This window comes from Salvelinus fontinalis, chromosome 12, assembly GCF_029448725.1.
Source record: "Salvelinus fontinalis isolate EN_2023a chromosome 12, ASM2944872v1, whole genome shotgun sequence".
Lineage (NCBI taxonomy): Eukaryota > Metazoa > Chordata > Actinopteri > Salmoniformes > Salmonidae > Salvelinus > Salvelinus fontinalis.
In genome coordinates this window covers 7,068,727-7,082,029 of record NC_074676.1, presented here as the reverse complement: position 1 = coordinate 7,082,029, position 13,303 = coordinate 7,068,727, and the positions used below count along the sequence as shown (strand labels likewise).

The window sequence follows — 13,303 nt, the reverse complement described above, 5'->3', positions numbered from 1 at the left end:
TCGTTATCTCTCTCAGAATGATCTTCTTGACCCTAACCAGTCAGGCTTAAAGATGGGTCAGTCAACTGAGACTGCTCTTCTCTGTGTTATGGTGGTTCTCCGCACTGCCAAAGCTGACTCTCTCTCTGTTATCATCCTCCTAGATTTATCTGCTGCCTTCGATACCGTGAACCATAAGATCCTCCTCTCCACCCTCTCAGGGCTGGGATCTCAGGCTCTGCACACTCTTATATTGCATCCTACCTAGCAGACCGCTCCTACCAGGTGATGTGGAGAGGATCTATGTCTGCACCACATACTCTCATTACTGGTGTCCCCCAGGGCTCGGTTATAGGCCATCTTCTCTCTATACACCAAATCACTCGGCTCCGTCATATCCTCACATGGTCTCTCATATCATTGCTATGCGGATGACACTCAACTACTTTTTTCCTTCTCCCCTTCTGACACCCAGGTGGCAACACACATCTCTGCGTGCCTGGCAGATATCTCAAATTGGATGTCGGCCCACCACCTCAAGCTCAAACTCTACAAGATGGAGCTGCTCTTCCTTCCGGTAAGGCCTGCACGCTCAAAGACCTATCCAGCACGGTTGACCACTCCACAGTGTCACCCTCCCAGAATGCAAATAACCTTGGCTTGACCCTGAACAACACACCGTCATTCTCTGCAAACATCACAGCAGTAACTCACTCCTGCAGGTTCATGCTCTACAACATCCGTAGAATACGACCCTAACTAATACAGGAAACGGTGCATGTCGTAATCCAGGGACTTGTCATCTCCCATATGGACTACTGCATCTCACGGTTGGCTGGGCTACTAGCGTGTGCCATCAAACCCCTGTAACTTATCCAGAATGCTGCAGCCTGCCTGGTTTTCAACCTTCCCAAGTCACCCCAATCCTCCACACACTCCTCCACACACCTTCAGGCTATGCTCAAACCCTACGCCCCAACCTGAGCACTCTGTTCTGCCACCTCTGGTCTCTTGGCCACTCTGTCGTGGCACCCCAATTGTGGAACCAGCTTCCCCCAGAAGACAGGACAGTAGAGTCCCTGCCCATCTTCTGAAAGCACTTGGAACTCTACCTGTTCAAAGAGTATATTAAATAATCCCCCTCCACACCTTGACCCCCCCCCAGCCACAACGTGTGTAATAATTTCATAGAGTCGTACAAGAGCGCGGTGATATAAATCATTTGAAATGTTTTCATTTTTTAATGCCAGATGCTCGGGAATCCAAACATTTTCCGATGAGTTTCACGTCCTACAGAACAGATCGGTTGCGGGACGAGCGCTGCAAAGGAGTGACGCGATCTGACGTAAGACAATGATTGGCCCTATCATGCCAGGCCAGCTCAATCAAGCTCAATCTGAAATATTTTAAATAAATGAACACTATTTGAACCCAAGTCATGGACATGGCCTGCAAACTGCTGTTCTGTGAGCAGCTACAGATGGGCCCGTTGCCAGCCGTCTCTTTCTGTGGGCATGGCGGTCAGGTAGGCAGGCTGCAGTGTGTGCCAGACGACAGTATGTCTGGGGTAATGGGCATGCTGGCCAGCCTCAGATTGCTGCTGGAGCCCGGCTGGGGCTCTGGGACAGGAGATTAGCCCGGTGCCCAGACCTGATATGCAGCTAACGGTTAGGGCCAAGCACTGATAGATAAATGGACAGAGAAGGAAGGGAGATTGAACCGGTAGAACTGCCTGGATATCCACATTATCTGAGAAAGAGGACACTGATATACAGTATGCATGAATCTTTTGGGAATTATTTATTGGAGTAAAAACTGGCGCAGCTCTTGCCTTTTAGCCATCTTGGCATTCATCAGAATCAGTTTTCTTACGTTTGGCAGAGGAAGCAAAGTAGACTGATTCAAGCGGTGACGTCACCTTCAGATGAGGGGAAAGTAAATCTTGTTTACATCTCAGCAGAGTGCTGGTAGAATTCTAAGAGTCAAACTCATGTTTTGTTGGTCCATATTGAAGCGGCTTTCAAAAGAAGGGCATTGGCATGTGTTAAAATAATTTGGGTTGCTGCCCTACGCTCCTGTCTGTTTTTGTGCTGTGGTCCCCCATACAACAAATAATCTGTATATCCTTTTCCCCAGCAATATCTTCACTTATTGCCCTCCTGTATTTCTTACTGTCACTCTGTCCTCGTCAGAGTCCTGTGACTTGTGTGGCATGTTTGCGTTATCATCACAACACCCCCGAGTAGGGTCGCCCATAAATCATAATAACACTTCTGAAATAGAATGAGGCCTTATAGGTAACGCAGGGCACATACAAAGAGAGTTCCCTCAGGGATCTCAGGGGAATGGCTGTTAAATGATGTGGCCTCCTTCAGGACATGCCTCCGCCCATTCACTCCAGACATAACAGCCTGGAGGGAAGAAGGAAATATGAAACGTTGTTGAGGAGAGAGAAAGAGAAAGAGAGAGAGAGAGAACGTGAAGAAAGAGAGGTGGAAATACAGAACAAGGGGCTTGACAAACAAGGTTTCCCCCTCAGACCCGGGTTCAAATACTATTTGAAATAATGTTGTGCTTGATTGAGCTTGCATGGCTTGGTGGACCAATATAATCTTTCTGTAACCATAAACCCCACCAAGCAGGTATTCTAAGCAGGCTAGAGCAAACACTCAAAAATGTCAAATAGTATTTGAACCCAGGTCGGATCCCAAATTACCCCGTTCGGTATGCTCCTATCCCTCCTATCCCCTGCTCATTAATTATCCATGTGAAGTCATAACATGCCTGATTACTGCCTTAAATGATCTGTACAGCTGAACGGCTATAGACAAAGGCTCTTTTTCATGGGGAAATTATGAACCCAATGAAAAGCCTGGCAATCATGATGATTGATGGTGTTTGTTTTAATAGTCTAGAGCTTCCTCCCTAGTCGGTGTACTGGCAGCAAGGCCCTGAGAGAGTGGAGTGGCGATCAGTGTGATGGGTACAGTGCAGTGTGCACAGTACTCTCTTAACATGAGTCAGCCCAAAAGCACATATTGAGAGTGTACTTGTGCAGTACAGATAATGACACAGTAATGATAGTTTGTTATGTAAGACTGAAGTATTGCTCTCTGAGGTTTTTGCCTTTGACATAAAACCCATGCCTGATAATGCCTGGTTCTTCGTGTTTATTGTTTCTATTGAACCATTGACTTAACCCCTAACCTCTGAAGACTGCACCAAAGAAACTCTGTCAATAAATGTTGAAACTCCTAGAAAAAGCATCAATAACTCCTATACATCCCTTTGTTTCTCTTCTATGCACATACCATTCCTCTGTTCTCTTCTGCTTTACTCTAGTCTACTCTTTTGCACTATTGTGATCTCCAGGCCTGTTTGCTGCAGCTGAGACAGATCAGACCTGAACTGCTGATGGGGGTGATTGGGTAGCCTTCTGCTCCCGCTGGTACTTCTCTGCCACCACCGTGCCCCCTCTTGGTGCCACTACATGGCTCATTGACCTATCACACAGCAACTGGCTGGCCTGGCCCACTGTGAACACCGAGGCTGCGTGCCAAATGGCACCCTATGCCCTACATAGTGCACCAGGGACCTCTGGGCTTTGGTCAAAAGTAGTGCACTATATAGGGAATTTGGGACACATCCAGGGACTCTTCTGGGCCGCCACTTTTCTACCTCCTGGTATCCAGCTGTGGGGTGATTTAAACAAGAGTGAGCTCTTGTCAGGGAGTCTCGCCACCATGTAATTGAATTCGGCCATGTTTCACAGGGTGCACCAAAGCATATCCCCATGGAAAGAGCTAGGGTACACTCAGCACTTAACTGACAAAGCCCTGGCCTCACACACATTGCACAACAAGCAAACAAACACATGCACACAAGGAAACAAACAAGCTCAAGTAGTGGTGCTACTGAGTGTATCGCTAACAGATACAAACCCTGACTATAGTAGAACGGGCAATGACTCGATCAGTTTACGTTTGGAGTGCGTTGGAGAAATGTCCTATTAAGATGTTTCAAGCAGGTATGGCAGTACTTACTTTTAAATGTGCTGGTTTGGCAATTTTCCCAGGACAAATCAACCAGATAAATATTTTCCAATTTGTGCTAAAAAGCTTATTTTTGTGTAAGCTAACAAATAGAGGCAAAATCATTTAAGAAGATATTGTTTAAGGAGCAGTATTGAGGTACGCTGCAATTAAAAAACCATAATGAGCCGAAATAGTAATGTACTGTTTCTTTTTAAAGATAGTTTTATATTTTTTTGGACTGCCTGCCTCTGGATCACTATTCTAACACACTGGAGGGGTGCACTCAGTCCGTTTCCCAGCCCAGCGGTCGCACACCATGTGAATACTGGCACCCATTGTTTGGTGCCACAGCTCCGACCTTGGCAGTGGCAGAGGCTCAGCAAGCTACAGATGAGATGCTCCACAAAGTAGCTGCCTGCCTGGCTGTGAGTCGTTCCACTAATTAGAGAAGTGTACTGAAGTGTGACTTGGTCAATAGATTTTTTTACATTTACCTAATTCTAACATTCTGTCATGAAGAACACATGTTCAACTTAATAAAAAAACATGTTTTCTCATCTCAAGAGTTTAAATAAAAAAAGACTATGGTATGTACATATTAAGTGCCAAATAAAGTAACAGGGTGGAACGTAACAGGGTTGACGATTTCATCTTAAATTAGCCATAAATCCCCGTGTGATAGGGGGAATGGGAGCTTGTTGTGTTCAACAGGGAGTGGCAATTGAATGCAAGACTCACAAAAAAAATGAAATTGTTCAAACATTTCTAACTCAGTTTTCCACCACAAAACACCAGAAAATTGCCAAAAGAGTGAAACCAGCTCACCTGCCTTTACACTATGATTTGAATGTTAAATGTTTTCCTTTTCTTTTTTCTTTTATTGAACCTTTATTTAACTAGGCAGGTCAGTTAAGAACCAATCCTTATTTACAATGACGGCCTACCAAAAGGAAAAAGGCAAATGTTTTCTAATATTAGTTTCTGGTGGAGGAGCTTCAGCATGGAGCAGGTTCATGTGTCTGTGTGGGTGTCTGATGTGTGGTGTGCTGTGATGGAGGGTTGGCTGTCTGATGAAGAACGGGCTGTCTTACCATGATGACATCATGGGCTGGATAGAAGCAGTCTACAGTTTTCAGAACTGAATAATAATAACTTTATTTGCCTCAAAATAATTTGAAAAGAAATATTGTTTGATCAATCTACTGTATCTAGCATAAAACTGCGATTGAGAATAGCCTATGCCTAGGCTTAGGCTATAGACTTTCATTTTTGTTATTTTTGAAAACTTGAACAACACCTTCGTAGGCTAGAATATTTGGGAAATAAGCTACTCTTAATAACTTGAACTTGTCTTAAAGCTTTAATGATAGGCTAGTGTGAGGAATGAGGATAGGTTATTGGTCATTTGATTGTTCTATAGGCTATTGATATTGTTTGTTTGTTCTCTCTCTCTCTCTCCGCCTCTCTCTCTGTCTCTCTCTCTCTCTGTCTCTCTCTCTCTCTCGCTCTCTCTCTCTCTCTCGCGCTCTCTCTCGCTATTCGAATAACTTTTTGATCAAATGATCACGGGAGAAGGCCATGCGTAAAACGATGAAGCATAGCCTTCATATTCATATAACCTATCGAATGGAGAGAGAAGGGAATATGGGCAATGTTTTTTTTAACAGGTACACAAGATAGTTAAGGAGTGTTCGTTATATATTTTTGTAATATACTGAACAAAAATATAAACACAACATGTAATGTGTTGGTCCTATGTTTCATGAACTGAAATAAAAGATCCCAGAAAAGTTCCATACACACAAAAACCTTATTTCTCTCAAATATTGTGCACACATTTGTTTACATCCCTGTTAGCGAGCATTTCTCCTTTGCCAAGATAATTCATCCACCTGACAAGTGCGGCATATCAAGAAGCTGGTTAAACAACATGGTCATTACACAGGTGCACCTTGTGCTGGGGACAATAGAAGGCCACTCTAAAATGTGCAGTTTTGTCATACAACACAATGCCACAATTAATCAGGTTTTGAAGAAGTGTGCAATTGGCATGCTGACTGCAGAAATGTCCACCAGAGCTTTTGTCAGAATTTAATGTTAATTTCTCTACCATAAGCCTCCAACATTGTTTTAGAGAATATGGCAGTACGTCCAACCGGCCTCACAACCATGTGTAACCACGTCAGCCCATGACCTCCACATCTGGCTTCTTCACCTTAGGGATCTTCTGAGACCAGCTACCCGGACAGCTGATGAAACTGAGGAGAATTTCTGTGTGTAATAAAGCTGTTTTGTGTGTGGGGGGGGGGGGAACTATTTCTGATTAGCTCCCCTGGCTCCCCTCTGGGTGGACCTGGCTCCCAAGTTTGATGCCCACCTGTGATTGCATCAAAAGTCCAAATACAAAGTTACAACTCACTTTTCTGTTTTTCAAATTATTACATAAAACTGACTGATCAGAATTCAGAAGAATGCCGAAGTCATTGCGGGGTGTGACATAATATGGAGGACCTGGCAAACCAGCCTATTCCCTATAATGTTAGCTCCAACAGAAATAACTTCAAATGTATAACTTCCAATTAAACCAAATTGTTTGCACTCATGACTACTGGTTTCAAAAACATTTTCAGCCAACTTACAATCAAATACTTTAGGGCCTAGCTTACAGCTATATTAAAGTAAACCAACGTTTTTGAAATACATCTAACCACTTATCGAAGAATGTTATATGCTGTCAACATTATCTTAGCCTGCTATTTTAGCCAGCTATCTAGCCTTGCCAGCAAACGCTACAAATCAAATCAAATGTTATTATGTACATGTAGGTAGAGTTATTAATGTGGCTATGCATAGATAATACCAGAGAGTAGCAGTAGTGGGGGGGGGGGGGGGGGGCAATGCAAATAGTCTGGGTAGCCATTTGTTTAGTTGTTCAGGAGTCTTATGGCTTGAGGGTAGAAGCTGTTTAGAAGCCTCTTGGACGTAGACTTGTTTACATCCCTGTTAGTGTCGGCAAGCGCTTCGGTACTTGCCGTGCGGTAGCAGAGAGAACAGTCTATGACTAGGGTGGCTGGAGTCTTTGACAATTTTTATGGCCTTCCTCTGACACCACCTGTTATAGACGTTCTGAATGGCAGGAAGCTTGGCCCCGGTGATGTACTGGGCTGTACACACTAAATCAAATCAAATGTATTTATATAGCCCTTCTTACATCAGCTGATATCTCAAAGTGTTGTACAGAAACCCAGCCTAAAACCCCAAACAGCAAGCAATGCAGGTGTAGAAGCACGGTGGCTAGGAAAAACTCCCCAGAAAGGCCAAAACCTAGGAAGAAACCTAGAGAGGAACCAGGCTATGAGGGGTGCCCAGTCCTCTTCTGGCTGTGCCGGGTGGAGATTATAACAGAACATGGCCGAGATGTTCAAATGTTCATAAATGACCAGCATGGTCAAATAATAATAATCACAGTAGTTGTCGAGGGTGCAGCAAGTCAGCAACTCAGGAGTAAATGTCAGTTGGCTTTTCATAGCCAATCATTAAGACTATCTATACCGCTCCTGCTGTCTCTAGAGAGTTGAAAACAGCAGGTCTGGGACAGGTAGCAGGTCCGTTGAACAGGTCAGGGTTCCATAGCCGCAGGCAGAACAGTTGAAACTGGAGCAGCAGCACGGCCAGGTGGACTGGGGATAGCAAGGAGTCATCATGCCAGGTAGTCCTACGGCATGGTTCTAGGGCTCAGGTCCTCCGAGAGAGAGAAAGAAAGAGAGAACTAGAGAGAGCATACTTAAATTCACACAGGACACCGCATAAGACAGGAGAAGTACTCCAGGTATAACAGACTGACCCTAGCCCCCGACACATAAACTACTGCAGCATAAATACTGGAGGTTGAGACAGGAGGGGTCAGGAGACACTGTGGCCCCATCCGATGATACCTCCGGGAGACGACACTACCCTCTGTAGTGCCTTGCGGTCGGAGGCCGACCAGTTGCCATACCAGGCAGTGATGCAACCCGTTAGGGTGCTCTCGATGGTGTAGCTGTAAAACCTTTTAAGGATCTGAGGACCCATGACAAATATTTCTGTCTCCTGAGGGGGAATAGGTTTTGTTGTGCCCTCTTCACGACTGTCTTGGTTTGCTTTGACCATGTTAGTTTGTTTGTGATGTGGAAGCCAAGGTTTGAAGCTCTCAACCTGCTCCACTACAGCCCTGTCGATGAGAAAGGGGGTGTGCTCGGTCCTCCTTTTTCTGTAGTCCACAATAATCTCCTTTGTCTTTATCACGTTGTGGGATAGGTTGTTATTCTGGCAACACCCGGCCAGGTCTCTGACCTCCTCCCTATAGGCTGTCTCATCGTTTTCGGTGATCAGGCCTACCACTGTTGTGTCGTCTGCAAACTTAATGATGGTGTTGGAGTCGTGCCTGGCCATGCAGTCGTGGGTGAACAGGGAGTACAGGAGGGGACTGAGCACGCACCCTTGGGGAGCTCCTGTGTTGAGGATCAGTGTGGAAGATGTGTTGCTACCTACCCACACCAGCTATGGTGGTCTGCTTGAAACATGTTGGTATTACAGAACCAATCAGGGACATGTTGAAAATGTCAGTGAAGACACCTACCAGTTGGTCAGCGCATGCACCGGAGTACACGTCCTGGTAATCCGTCTGGCCCCGCAGCCTTGTGTATGTTGACCTGTTTAAAGGTCTTACTCACGTCGGCTACGGAGAGCGTGATCACACAGTCGTCCAGAACAGGTGATGCTCTCCTGCATGCCACAGTGTTGCTTGCCTTGAAGAGAGCATAGAAGTGGTTTAGCTCGTCTGGTAGGCTCGTGTCACTGGGCAGCTCTCTGCTGTGCTTCCCTTTGTAGTCTGTAATAGTTTGCAAGCCCTGCCACATTCGACGAGCGTCAGAGCCGGTGTAGTACGATTCGATCTTAGTCCTGTATTGTATTTATTATATATATTATATATTTTGTATTGTATTTGCCTGTTTGATGGTTCGTCCGAGGTCATAGCGGGATTTCTATAGGCTTCGGTTTTAGAGTCCAGCTCCTTGAAAGCGGCAGCTCTACCCTTTAGCACTGTGCGAATGTTTCCTGTAATCTGTGGCTTCTGTTTGTGGCATGTACGTACAGTCACTGTAGGGAAGACGTCCTCAATGCACTTATTGATAAAGCCAGTGACTGTTGTGGTGTACTCCTCAATGCCATTGGAAGACGCCCCGAACATATTCCCATCTGTGCTAGCAAAACAGTCCTGTAGTTTAGCATCCGCTTCATATGACCACTTTTTTATAGACATGAGTCACTGGTGCTTCCTGGTTTCTTTTTTCTTGTAAGCAGGAATCAGGAGGATAGAATTATGGTCAGATTTGTCAAATGGAGAGCGAGGGAGAGCTTTGTATGCATCACTGTGTGTGGAGTAAATGTGGACTAGATTTTTTCCCCCTCTGGTTGCACATTTAACATGCTGATAGAAATTTGGTAAAACTGATTTAAGTTTCCATGCATTAAAACTTCTTCGGGATCGGTGTCTCATCCATGGGACGGTTGAGCTAACGTAGGCTAATGTGATTAGCATGAGGTTGTAAGTAACAAGAACATTTCCCAGTACATAGACATATATGATATTGGCAGAAAGCTTACATTCTTGTTAATCTAACTGCACTGTACAATTTACAGTAGTTAGTACTGTTTGAGGAGAGTGCACAGTTTTGAACTTAAAAAAATATTATTAGGCACATTTGTAGGCACACACATTTTTAGGCACACAAATTAGGCACATTTGGGCAGTCTTGATAAACAATTTTGAACAGAAATTCAATGGTTCATTCGATCAGTCTAAAACTTTGCACATGCAATGCTGCCATCTAGTGGCCAAAATCTACATTGCAGCTGGAATAATACATTATGGCTTTTCTCTTGCATTTCGAAGATGATGGTACAAAAAAATACAAAAGGAATCGTTGTTTTTTTCTTTGTATTATCTTTTACCAGATCTATTGTGTTATATTCTCCCACATTCCTTTCACATTTCCACAAACTTCAAAGTGTTTCCTTTCAAATGGTACCAAGAATATGCATATCCTTGCTTCAGGTCCTGAGTTAAAGGCAGTTAGATTTGGGTATGTCATTTTAGGCGAACATTTAAAAAAAAGGGGTGGCGCCTCTGGATGAGCGTTTTTCTGTTTGCTTATGGCGGAATACTGTTCATTGAGTGCGGTTTTAGTGCCAGCCTGAATGAAGACCAGTGAGCACAGGCAGTAACCCACAGAACATAATTAAAGCCAAACTGCATTCCCCACGGTCTGCCTCGATGTCAATGTGCTACTCACGGCCTACAATACCTACCGGTAGGACTACGAACAGGATGCTGACAGAGTCAAAGAGTTAGTTGCTCTATACATAGAATCCTCACTAATAGAATGAAATAATGTTACCCTCCAGCAGATAAAAAAAAGCTAAGAAAGAGGAGTGACTTACATATTGACGGCTGGGGCTTCTAAACAAAGCTTCTAAACAAAGCGAGAGCCAAGGCCTTTCCTTGTGATCAAATGTTTATGTAATTGAATTTACATTGACAGAGGAGTACAAAGAAAACAATGAGTCACATTAACCTTCTGTCCCCCCCACAATCCCCCCATCCACACTCAGTCATGAACTTAAACAAAAAATAAAAGAGTAGGATGCAGGACCTTTACCCTCAGGACCCCGCTCCCTCCCTTCCTTCTTCCTTCCCTCCTTCAGATCGAGTCCCCTGGCACACAAATCCAATGCAAGAGAAAAAGTGTAAAGCTCAGTAGATGCTCGTGCAGCAGGTATATTCCCATGCCGACAGCCATGGAGTCTATTTGCTGTCAGGAATACCAGCAGACAACGTCCACGATGACAGAGGAAGGAGTGAGTTGTACAGTACCAGTCAAAAGTTTGGACACACCTACTCATTCAAAGTTTTTTCTTCTTTTCTTTGAACTATTTTCTACATTGTAGAATAATAGTGACGACATCAAAACTATGAAATAACACATATAGAATCATGTAGTAACCAAGTGTTAAACAGATCAAAATATATTTTACATTTGAGATTTTTCAAAGTAGCCACCCATTGCCTTGATGACAAATTTGCACACTCTTGGCATTCTCTCAACCAGCTTCATGAGGTAGTCACCTGGAATGCATTTCAGTTAACAGGTGTGCCTAGTTAAAAGTTAATTTGTGGAATTTGTTTCTACATGAGTACTGTCTCAAGCTGTTCCAGAGCAGACCGGAGAAGCTGAGGCACAAAGAGAGCCATCAGCATGTAAAAAAGCCCTACATTTTCCTTCAGGATCAAGGCCCCATGTAGCATCTTCTACAACCCCACTGAGGTACCAGTCTGGAATTAAATTAAAAAACAGAATTAACCAATATATTCTAAGATTGGATGTTCTGTAAAAACAAATGTACTACATGTATGATATGGACACTTACTTGGTTCCAGCCACTCCTTTGTTTGTTTCTCTGCTTGCAGTGGCGTATGAGGACACGAAGGCATGGGTGGCATCGGTAGGTTGGTGTGTTGGTTCTGTATGTGTTAAAGTGCAGCTTTCCATTTTGGCACAATCATTTCTCTGCTTTCCTCAGGAGTCCTTGCATATGACTAGTAGAAGTGGTTGATAATGGAGTTCCACCACAGCGCAACATCAGCCCAACATCTCTTGGAGTTCTGCCACAGCGCAACATCAGCACAACCTCTCTTGGAGTTCTGCCACAGCCCAACATCAGCACAACCCCTCTTGGAGTTCTGCCACAGCCCAACATCAGCACAACCTCTCTTGGAGTTCTGCCACAGCCCAACATCAGCACAACCTCTCTTGGAGTTCTGCCACAGCGCAACATCAGCCCACCCTCTCTTGATCGTGTCGATTTTCTTGCGGAAAGCTGATCACAGTAGAAAACAGCTAATACAAATGTACACATAGATGAGTAGAATAATTATACCCAGTTACATAATGACACAAAGTTAAGTGTTTCTTACATTTAGCCAAATGCCAAAGTGATGCTGTTCTCCTGGATCAATTTAGCGATCTTCGGTCAGTGATGAGGGTTCCAATCACCAGCTCAGCACTGTCAATGAACAGCTTAGTCCTCTTCAACCCCTCCACACAATGTATCACTCTTCACTTCGTTGCTCTAAGATACAAACAAAAAAAGAATACAAGTCAATGCAATTAAGCAAATCAGATTTGATACATCAATACAACAAATTGTTGAATACTGAAAGTGAATAAAATACTGAACATGTCAGACATTATTATAACGTCAGACATTTTAACAGACGCTGTAGGGCAAACCAAGTTGTGTTCACAATTCAAAATATGCACAACACGACTCACCCAAGGATCACGTCATCTTCCTCATCCTCAGCTGGGATATAGTTCTCATCCTCCACATCTTTTCCATCACCACAGATTTCCTCATTCTCCTTCTCCAAACCCAGGTCCATCCCGTCATCTTCACCAATTTATGTGCATTGCACAAATTTGGATTGCACCATAGTGTTGATTGTTTGACTGGTCGAACTCAAGGTGTCATAAAAAATCCCCCCCCAACGTTTCAATTATTTTCACATGACCCTCCTCTTGTACTGTAAAATAAATTGAACACCCTAACTGTGTTAATAAATGACGAGCTCAGAGACAGCAGGGGTTCAAACTGTAGAACCCAGTTCCTACATTTGAATATAAATGTATTTTATCAAACAAAACAATGCTACATTTTATCTCTGGTACCCTCAGGATGACAAATCAGAGCTGAATAATTACTGAATGTAAGTACATTATTTACCTTCAGGGGTGAATGTATCAAACCAGTTACTGTGATAAAAGTGTTTTGTTGTTTTGCACTCTCCTCAAACAATAGCATGATCTTTTTTTCACTGTAATAGATACTGTAAATTGGACAGTGCAGTTAGATGAACAATAATTTAAGCTTTCTGCCCATGTAAGACATGTCTATGTCCTGGAACGTTTTCTGTTCCTTTAACATCATTCTAGTCACATTAGCGCAAATTAGCAACAACCTTCCCGGTATAGGGACACCGATCCCGTAGATCCTTAAGAGGTTTTAACCCAAACTGGTGCGCCTGGCACCTACTACCATAACCCGTTCAAAGACACTTCCATTTTTTGTCTTGCCCATTCACCCTGAATGGCACACATACACAATCCATGTCTCAAGGCTTAAAAATTCTTATTTAACCTGCCCCCTACCCTTCATCTACACTGATTGAAGTGACATCAATAAAGGAT

The 13,303-nt window shown here is 43.8% G+C and overlaps 1 protein-coding gene across 2 annotated transcripts in view; it reads left to right on the top strand.

Moving 5' to 3' along the window:
- LOC129866710 (alpha-1,3-mannosyl-glycoprotein 4-beta-N-acetylglucosaminyltransferase C-like) overlaps nt 1–13,303 on the top strand; it is a 215,563-nt gene that overhangs the window by 54,211 nt on the left and 148,049 nt on the right. Inside the window, exon 2 of one of the 2 annotated variants that reach the window (XM_055939541.1) lies at nt 455–556. The exons of the other annotated variant lie outside the window; for it this stretch is intronic. The gene's annotated coding sequence lies outside the window, so the exon portion shown is untranslated. The remainder of the gene's footprint in view (nt 1–454; nt 557–13,303) is intronic. 2 annotated transcript variants of the gene reach the window in all.